Genomic DNA, 11,004 nt, shown 5'->3' on the forward strand with positions numbered 1-11,004 from the left:
AAGCATTTAATAAATAGAGGTTTCACGCCACATTACTATATCTGGTTTCAACATGGAGAATGTTATGATTATGTGAATGAAGCTAGTAGTAGTAATAGTAATTTTTAGGATGAACCGGTTGATCATTTGCATAATGAACATAGTTTCCATCAGGAGGTGCAGATGGTAGATCATGATAGGGTTCATGATATGGTAGCTGATGCATTTGTAGCTCATGATGAAGTTGAAGAACCTAACTTAGATGCAAAAAAGTTTTATGAAATGTTAGATGCTGCGAATCAGCCACTTTACAGTGGTTGTAGAGAAGGTTTCACTAAATTGCCGTTGGCTGCTACAATGATGAATATTAAAACTGATCACAATCTACCTGAAAGTTGCATGTATGCATGGGCAGACTTGTTTAAAGAGTATGTGCCGGAAGACAATGTGTCAGCTGATTCTTTTTATGAGATTCAGAAACTGGTTTATAGTCTTGGGTTGCCTTTGGAGATGATAGACGTTTGCATCAACAATTGCGTGATCTACTGGGGAGATGATGAAAAGTTAGAAGAATGTCGATTCTGCATGAAGCCACGTTTCAAACCGCAAGGACGAGGACGTAATAGGGTACCGTACCAAAGGATGTGGTACCTACCAGTTACAAACAAATTGAAAAGATTGTACCAATCTGAGCAGACTGCTGGAGGGATGAGAGGGCATGCCGAGCATACTCAGACGGAAGGTGAGAAGAATCATCCATCAGATGTAAGAGCCTGAAAACATTTTAACAAAGTATATCCACAATTCGCTAGCAATGGCCGAAATGTGTATCTTGGATTATGCACAGAAGGATTTAGTCCATTTGGAATGCCAGGGAGACAATATTCATCGTGGCCAGTCTTTCTTACGCCATACAACCTGCCACCGGAGATGTGCATGCAACATGAGTTTCTATTCTTGACCATATTAATGCCTGGTCCAAAACATCCAAAAAAGGTCTCTGAATGTTTTTCTACAACCACTGATAAAAGAGATGGAAGATTTATGGTCAACAGGGGTGAAGACGTATGATTGCTCCACGAAGATGAATTTTACGATGCGAGCGATGCTTCTGTGGACCATAAGTGACTTCAATGCCTATGGGATGTTATCTAGATGGACTACACATGGGAGATTGTCTTGTCCATATTGTAATGGAATGACAGATGCATTTCAACTGAAGAATGGTAGGAAGACAAGTTTGTTCGATTGTCACTGTCGATTTCTTCCCATTACCCATCCGTACCGAAGAAACAAGAAATTCTTTAGGCACAAAAGGGTTGTGAGAGACACTCCTCCTCCATATTTAACCGAAGAAGAAATTGAAGCGAAAATCGATTACTACGGAGCTAACGAAACAGTTCGTTGTGGTGGTAATTGGCATGTTCCCGATAATATGTAATATTGAATGTCCCAGGAAAGACAAAAAGACAAAAAGACAGCAAAAAAATTGAGGTTGGACTTGCCTGATATTTGCTCAAGAAGCGGGTTACATATAAAAAGCAATGGACAAGTTTTCGTTCCGTTATTCGATGTGATATTTGCTCAAGAAGCGGGTTACATATAAAAAGCAATGGACAAGTTCCAGTTCCGATATCCAGATTGTCTTCCGAACAAAAGTCGGTGTTGTTCAACTGGGTGGCATCAGAAGTGAAGTTTCCCAATGGGTATGTTTCAAATCTCTCTAGATGTGTTGAAAAGGGTCGAAAGTTCTCCGGGATGAAGAGTCATGATTTTCATGTCCAACAAATGTATATGAAGCACTTGCAGGTAATATATTAATTACACATTAATTTCTTTGTTGCTCTGTAATATACACGCATAAATAATATGACTAATAATGTGTTTAATTGGAATATAGAAGGCATTTGAGTATTTTTCAGGGATATGAGCACACACACTCTTAAAGAGGATGTCGCAGAACAACTTCATGAGAACATTCCCATCTTCTTGTACAACTTGGAGAAGATCTTTCCTCCGGCATTCTTTGACGTCATGGAGCATCTAGCTGTCCACCTCCCGTATGAGGCATTTCTTCGTGGACCAGTATATTACGGATGGATGTATCAGTATGAGTGGACCATGAAATATTTGAAGGGAAAGCAAAAAACCTCGCCAAAGTTGAAGGTTCTATAATTGCTGGAAGTTTGACAGAAGAATCATCTCACTTCACATCGTACTACTTTGCACCAAAAGTACATACCCAGAAAAGAGCTCCAAGAAATTACGACGATGGTGGTTTCGCGCCAACATATGCAGTTGCTGGTGTTCCAGACATCTTTTACCAGATAGGGCGATTCGGTGAAAAATTGAATGAGGTTTGGTGGTAAAGTGATGAAGATGCCCATAGTGCACACAATATATTCTACTCCTTTGCGAGAATCCATTGATGCGTTATTTTGAAAGGTAACATATATTGAAACTTCTAAACACATATATGTATAAATTATATAATTTTCAAATGATTAATTAATAGAAAATATGATTTTACAGCCTATTTATTTCTCAAGTCGAAGAAACAATCTCAGATATATCCAAAAGTGAAGTAGACAAAAGGAAAAATCACCACTTTATTAAGTGGTTGAAGGGTCAGGTATTAACCCAATTTTGTAAGTTGGCATATGATCTGTATTCGCCGTTAGTATGATTAATTAATTTTAACATTCTCTTTATTTTTGCAGGTTGATTATGACGATCCAGATTACCCCTCATGGTTTCATGAATTAATTCAAGGTCCAGTTGCAAAGGTCACCACATCACCGATTTATTTCACACGAGGCTTTATTTTTCATACAATTGAGTATGGTAGACAGCGGACGACAAGTAATAATGGAATATTTGTGAAAGGTGAAACAGATTTCTACGGGATCTTGCAGGAGATTATTGAAGTGGAATTCCCAGGGTTATTGAAGCTGAGATGTGTCCTCTTCAAATGTGACTGTTTCGAACCCGTCGTCAACCGAGGTGTTCCATTTAACAAATTTGGTGTAGTTGATGTCAATGGTGGACAAAGGTACAACAAATTCGAGCCTTTCATATTAGCTTCGCAAGCAGACCAAGTCAGCTTCCTTTCATACCCTCGGATGAGAGAATCATGAATCAATTGGTTTGCCATTGTCAAAGTCACAACTCGTGGACGAATAATCTGTGGAGAAGAGCACCCATTGCAAGAAGAACACATCAATGAAGTCGAGGAATCTGAACAACAAACTGATGACATCCTTCTTATAGATCCGCATAATCGTGAGTACGAAGATCTTCCCGACGATATGACGAACGAAGCTGTTGAAGACGAGTTTAATGAAAATGATGATGTTTCTAGTGATGACGAGAATATCAATGATGTATCCGAATGATGATGTAATTTTCTTAAATATGATTTATTTTAGAGTTAATGGATGTGTTTAGTTTGTTTAATCATGAAAATTAAATTATATAATTTGATTTTGTGTAACTCAATTGGGGGTTTGGGGTTTAGAAAGAAGTGATTGAGTGATAGATGAAGTTAAGGAACTTGGGGTTTGAGGTTTGGGGTTTTGGGTGATAGGGATTTGCATAACTTCCTCGTAAAATTGTTGTACAAAAACACAGGCCTTGTTATTTCCTCGTAAAAGAAAACACGGGCCTTGTTATTTCCTCGTAATGTTACGACGATTTTACGACGAAACTGAAAACACGGGCCTTGGTAATTCGTCGTAAAGAAAAACACGGGCCTTTTTAATTCCTCGTAATATTACGATGATTTGATGACGAAATTGAAAACACATGCCTTGTTATTTCCTCGTTAATTTACGAGGATTTACTACGACGACTACTTCTATAAATACGCACACCCCTCCCACTCTAAACTTGCGCACAAAAAAAACTAAACAATATTTTCAAAAAAAATCAAAAAACCTGAAGGGAGTGCACTGTCACCAAAACAGTTCTGATCAGTTTCAAATCTATTTTGAATTGATAACAACTGTTCTTGTGCAGGTGTCTTCCTTCAGGTTTTTTTTTTGTAAATTGAAAATCTTTTCGTCGTAAAATACACGTAAACAAATATCGTCGTAAAAAAAACACGAGCTTTGTTATTTTCTCGCAAATACCTTGTAAAAAAAACACGGGCCTTGCTAATTCCCTTAAATTTATTTGGGCTTTACGACGAAACGTAAAAAAAAAGAAAACGCGGGTCTTTCTAATTCCTTGTAAAATTGCCATAACTTCACGAGGTTTTTAGGACAATATATAAGTTTATATATACCCGAACCACATCACTTCCCATTTCGTAGTCAATTCCTCTCCTCCTCCGAGCAAGGTACTCTCCTCTCTACTTCCTCTCTAATTTATAGCTTAGGTGGTTAGTTTAGGGTAATTAGTATAGGTGGTTAGTGTAGGGAATTTGTAGATATGTTTATGGAATTTTTTGATAATATAGGATGATAATTTTTAAATGTTAATTAATAATCTATATATTGAAATTTTAATATGGTTAATAATGACAATTAATTTTTTTTCCAGATTGTTCGAAGGAACAAGAAGCGTACACAGCATTAGAGTCAGATGTTTAGTGAGCCTGGTACTCGTACAGACTCATCATCTTCTTCAGCTCCCAGTTCTTCGTTTCCGGAGATTGTCCCCGACTCTCAGTCTTTTCAGAGAGTCTCTCAGACGACTCCTTTTAGTGCACCACCGGTTCAGCCACCGGTTCCTCGGTTTGATGTGCCACCCCCGCATCATGATCATGTTTCTGAGGAGGCACCTCCTCCACTGGCGCCGGACAAGATTCATCCCGATTTTCTGGTGCCGCCGAGTGCTCCTTATGCTATGTACACCATTGAGGACCTTCTCGCTCAACCAGGCATATGAGGTTTATCACTCTTAGACCCCGACTGACCGGACGGAACTTTGTGGTACGTTACATTTTTATTGTGCAATTGTTTTATAACAAAAAATAATTTAAACACTTTTTTTTTGGTTTTTTCAGGTTTGGGGTTGATGGTTCTGTCGCTCGGAACGTAACCGAAGTGATCAAAGGCTACTTCCTTCACGCTCATCCGAACTGGAAATTGATGCCGATCGACATCAGAAAGACGTGGTTCAAAATGTTTGCCGTAAGTTACTCTATTAATCTATTTTTTATTATTATGAATTATTAGTTTTAAACTAATTACTAATCTAATTTTTTTTACAGCAAAAATATCATTGGTCCATAGGGGTGAATGAGAGGGTGAATAAAGTGTTTGAAGGGAAGGCAAAAAAACAATTGCTGGACACGGTATCCAACTGGAAGGATGATTGGATCTTGAAGAGTTATGAGCAGGGAAAACCCACCGAGCTCACCAAGGATGTGTGGGATGGCCTCATCCATTATTGGAACCCACCATCGTCCATTAAAGTCTCCAACAGTTGCTCTGCCTCCCGTCTGACGAATGATGAGCATGGCAACGGGCCGGTGCTTCACACCACGGGTTAAAAACCCCACGCCGGTGTCCGTATGGAGATGGTAAATATTTTAATTACTTTTTTTAATGCATATATTCTAACTTCCTAAATTATTTTAGGCCAAAGAGACGGGAGAACTCCCGTCTCTTAAGGATCTTTATGAGACGACCCACAAGAACAAGGCTGAGAAATTTGTTGATCCTAGGTCCGAGCAAATCTACAACGAGGTGGTTGCTCGAATTGAAGACCGCCAAATCCAGCTGACCCAGCAGTCTCCCGATGGAATACCGGTCACATTATCCACATTTGAAGTGGATCAGATTTACGAGGAGATAAATTTTTTTAAAGCTTTAATTATTATTATTCATTTAATCTAATTTTTAATTACTAACGTTATTTTTTTTAAGGTTGTCCCTAAGAAAAATGAACGTACATTGGGGAATGGTTCCGTCAACGATGTCCCAAAAGCGATATCGTTTTATGGTCAGAGACGGGCTGATGAAATCACTGAGCTGTATTCCGAGTTGAACTCGACGAGGTCTGCGTTTACAGCTCGTATGACTTCATTCGAGGGCATTCTAGACGTTCTGGCATCTGGAAATCCTCAGGTGGAGGCCATGGTGGCACAAATGCAGACACAAAATCCCATTCCAGAGCCATCTCACAATGAAGAAGATGTGAAGATGAGGAGTCAGGAGTTCTTCGACGCACTCTGCCCCTCCAACAACCCTTAGCTTTTTTTTTCTTCTTTTTTTATTTTGTATTAAAATGTTGAAACTTAAATATTTATAAAATGTTTTCATTTTCATTTTTATTTATATTTTTTATATTTTTTAGAATTTTGAAACAAATTTGAAAATATATTTGATTATATTTTTGTTTTTGTAAAAAATAAAGAATCAAAGTAAGTTCGTAGCTAATTTACGTCTAATTAACGAGGAAACTGGAAATTATTAACGAGAAAACAACGACGAAACTGAGCGTCTACTTCACAAGGAAATTATTTACGTGTACTTTACGAGGATAAATTTTACGTGTACTTTACGAGGAATAAATTATGTGCTTTTTACGAGGAAATGATTTACGTGTTCTTTACGACGAATAAGTTTACGTGTCTTTTACGAGGAAACATTTAACGTGTCTTTTACGAGGAAATGTGTTACGTGGCTTTTACGAGGAAATGTTTGACCCCACTTTACGACGAAACGTTTCCTCGTAAAGTTACGACGAATTAGCGAGGAAATATGCGTTACGAAAAACGTTTAACGACGAAATGTGTTTCGTAGTCAATTCCTCGTAAACCCTATTTTACTACGAAATAACTACGAAAACCGTCGTCGTTATAATTGCGTTTTCTGGTAGTGTAAATTTTAGAATAATTTAGGTTTTCCGCCTAAATTGAAGTCTTACAGAAGTCTTGTAGGGGAAGTCTTCTCATGTAGTAGATCTTTAAAGTAATTAATAAATTTTATAAAAAAATATTTTGAAAGAGAAAAAAATTGAAATCATGTATTAAAAAACATTTCTAAATGATGGAAATTTAGTTTTACTAAGATTGAATTATTTTTAACATAGATGAGTGAATGTAGATTGGGTCATGATAGCCTTTGTGTGTTTCCTCCTCGTGATGGATTGTCAGTTTCAAAATTGGTGCATAGGTCATCAGGAGTTCAAGCGTCCGAGTTCAGTGGAGGTGGATCCTCTTGTTTCTTCTCTTCCTATGGAAGGAGTATCTTCTCCTCCTACGGAAGGAGTATCTTCTCCTTGGGTCCTCTTGTACTATTTTAATATTTTCACCTATAAATACTGATACATATCAAATTTATGTAAATGTAAAAAGTAAACAAAGATAGTATAAGAAAACAAAATTTTTCGAACAAAAATAAATAAAGATCAAAAGTTGTCACCAATTCATTGAAAGGTTGTATTTTGTTTAAGATATAATACCATATTAATAAAACGTTATTCATGATTTGGTAACTTTTTGTGCAAGTTGCAATAGATCAGTGTTTTTATAAGAGCTGATGGCGAGTGATCAAATCATGCATGCGCAACTTGAATTTTTAGGTATAAGTGAATAATTCTTGGGTTTGAGTTTGGTTTTTGATTGATGAAAAATATTTGTCTATAATTATATTTTGTATGTTTGTGTAGCTACTGATGGAACCAATAACTATTTGTATGATCAATTATGGAAGTTATGTGCTGGTCCTCTGTTTGATCCTCAAAAAATTGGAGAAGAAGTATATTATTTTCCTCACGGACATATAGAGCAGGCAATAACTTTGTTTTTCAAAATTATTATATACTTTCACTTGTGTTTTGATTTTCACAACTTACTAAAAATTTGATGGTATTACCAGCTAGTTACATCTATAAACGACGAACTATGTCAACTAAAACCAGTTTTTAATATTCCTTCAAAAATTCGCTGCAATGTTTTTAATATCAAGCTTAAGGTATGTTTCATTGATTATTTATGTTTCCAATTTAATGAATTCACATGAGCTATATCGACTTGATGTAAATGATATTGCTTTGGGTTCATTCTTATGTATGGTCTTAGGTAGAGACTACTACAGATGAAATTTATGCAGAAATTTCTTTGTTGCCGGATACGTCTGTGAGTTGCAAAATAAGATTTTATTAATTTAATAACATATTTACAGGTCTTCTTAATAACAATTTTTATTAATATTATGGGTTTTTATTTTTAGGAAGTTGAATCCCAACTCCTAAATGTGAAAACAACATAAAAAACATTAAATGTTTTACTAAGGTCTTAAGTGCTTCTGATACGAGTAAAAAAGGTGGTTTTGTTTTAAATAAAAGACATGCCATTGAATGTCTTCCTTCGCTGGTATTAACACTGACTTACATTGAATCAAATTTTAAATTTCTATATAACATTTTGTATCAAATATTTTTAGGATACGTCTCACCTAACGCTAAGTCAAGAGATAAATGCTATAGATATTCATGGTCATGAATGGAAATTAGACACACTTTAAAAGGTAACAAATTTTTATTAATCTCAAAATCTGCAAGTAGTGATTACTGATATTTATTTTCTTACAAACAATCAACTAGGTACACCACAAAGACATCTTTTCACATCTGGTTGGAACGAGTTTGTAAAAGCAAAAAAATTGGTTGTTGGGGACTCCTTCGTATTCCTTCGGTATAGCTTTTTTCATTTTACTTCTAATTTGATTCTTGAAATTTGTATTTTAAATATATTTTTTATCATAGAGGACAGAATGGAGAATCACGAGTTGGAATCAGAAAAGCAGCTCATCATCAACGAGAGAACATACCATCATCTGTAATTTCAAAGGAGAGTATGCACCATGGTGTAGTTGCTACTGCATTGAATGCTATTAAAAGCAAATGTATGTTCGTTGTCTTCTATAAACCAAGGTAAAGAAAAACATTTTGTTACTGAATGAAACATTATGAAAATAGTTTATTCAACAAGTTATACACTTTTGTTTATTATTAATGCGATGATATCATGTCGACCTGATCAGGTCGAGCCAATTCGTTGTCAACATCGATAAATTTATAGATGGAGTGAATAAGAAATTTAGTATAGGCTCCAGATTTTGGATGAAGTTTGAAGGGAAGGATTTTAATAAAAAAAGGTAAGTCTTGAACATATATTTTACCTTTTCAAAATAGTGTTACTAACACAAATGATTTGACTACACAAGATACTATGGAACAATATTAAAAGTGAGAGATTTCTCCACTCATTGGAAGGATTCAGAGTGGTGATGTTTAGAAGTAAGATAAGACTCATTTTACTTTAACTATATTTTTGTTAGAATATACTTTTTAAAAAGTAATAAACAATATCCACTAACTTTATTTTATAGGTACAATGGGATGAAGTTGCAACAATTCCTTGACCTGATAAGGTATCTCCATGGGAGATCAAGCCTTTAACACATTCATCAGACATTCTCAAATTAGGTTTTCTAAAACATAAACGTCAACGCGAAATACATGAGTTTGGTAAGTTAATGTTGCTCAATAAGTTAAAAATTCTTTGTGAATTATTTAGCATTCTATTTCTTCTTATAGGTTCAAATATGTGGGTTCCTACTTTGACCCAAGGCCAAGAAGTTGGACATTCAAGCATACAATCTTCAATGAGCTACTCATTCCCTACTACCATGTCCAAACCAAAATACAATGAGCAAATGGTTCAAGCAATGAAAGAAACGTCAACCACCACTGCAACTACTAGCTACAGACTGTTTGGAGTTGATCTGAAAATTTCCGCGAAAACAAAGGATAGCATAGAACCAATTAACTCATATAAAAAATTTAAGATTTCTAAAATCTTTGAAGAAGAAAAGGTTGATCACATCCAAACTAAAAGTCATACTATGGTATGAAATATATCACCATCTTCTTCTTTTTTTTACTTATTAGTCAAGTTTAAACTATTTATTAGGTACAACTTAAGCATAGGTTCATAAAAAGACATGTGTGTGTGTGTGTGTGCGCGCATCCATAACTTTATTCTCATATTAGAATTTAAATAAAAGTTGAATATTTTTAATAGATTTAGACGACTATAAAGTTCATATTCTTTTGATATGGTTATTGATCAGGTTCGTATGGAAGGGGCCATGGAAAGAACTGTGGATTTATCTATTTTTGATGGATACAATCAATTGATTGATGAACTCGAAAGACTCTTTGATATCAAAGGCAAGTTGCATATGCACAATCAGTGGAAAATAGTTTTCATAAATGCTGATGGAGATATGATTCTTCTTGGAGACGACCCGTGGCTGTAAGTTTTTTGCTTTCTATTTTTTTCTTATTACTTTAGAAATTTAATAAGTATATTTATCTTTATGTAGCAAATTTTGCAATACGGCAAAGGAAATATTCATATGTTCAAAAAACGATGCCAAGATAGGTGATGCAGATAACAAATTCTCCGAAGGTGACCCAACACTAACAACAACAATCTTACCACCAGATGTCAACAACAATTAATTAAAGAGAGCTTTGATTTTATAAAGTAAAAGTTACTTATTTTATAATATATTAAGATAAGACTTGGGAATGTGTGTAACTTAAAACTCAAAAGTATATATTATGGAGTTTCTTGGCATTTAATGATTGATGTTTTATCTGGCGGTTGAAGTTTCTTAAATGAAACAAAAATCTTTTGTTTTTGTTTTTTTTTCTTAAATATTTTGTTGACATGTTAAGTATTATGTGTGTTCTCTTACCCACGTGTGCTTGAAGATATAATTGTACACACAAATTGTTCAAAGAGAGGAAGCTTAAGAAACAGTGGGAAGCCAGAAATTTTTTATTTAGAACAATTTTTAGTACACTTTTTTCGTTAGATATCTCTCTCAACGCACCAATTTTCTGTTAATAAAGAACTTTCTCTCTCCTCGGTAAAAGGTGACTCTTAAGAGGATTATGGTTTGGTCGCCACCTACCGATGGTGTGTCCTCTCGCCACCATTGAGAAATCTCTAAGATGGTAGGAGGAAGTGCATCCTCTCATCTCTCCCCCCCCCCCCCC

General features: G+C 35.4%; 1 pseudogene; it reads left to right on the forward strand.

Moving 5' to 3' along the window:
• The first annotated feature begins 7,469 nt into the window (after positions 1–7,469).
• Positions 7,470–10,461, forward strand: LOC106333881 (annotated as a pseudogene).
• Positions 10,462–11,004: the final 543 nt, after the last annotated feature.

This window comes from Brassica oleracea, chromosome C3 (assembly GCF_000695525.1).
Source record: "Brassica oleracea var. oleracea cultivar TO1000 chromosome C3, BOL, whole genome shotgun sequence".
Taxonomy (NCBI): domain Eukaryota; kingdom Viridiplantae; phylum Streptophyta; class Magnoliopsida; order Brassicales; family Brassicaceae; genus Brassica; species Brassica oleracea.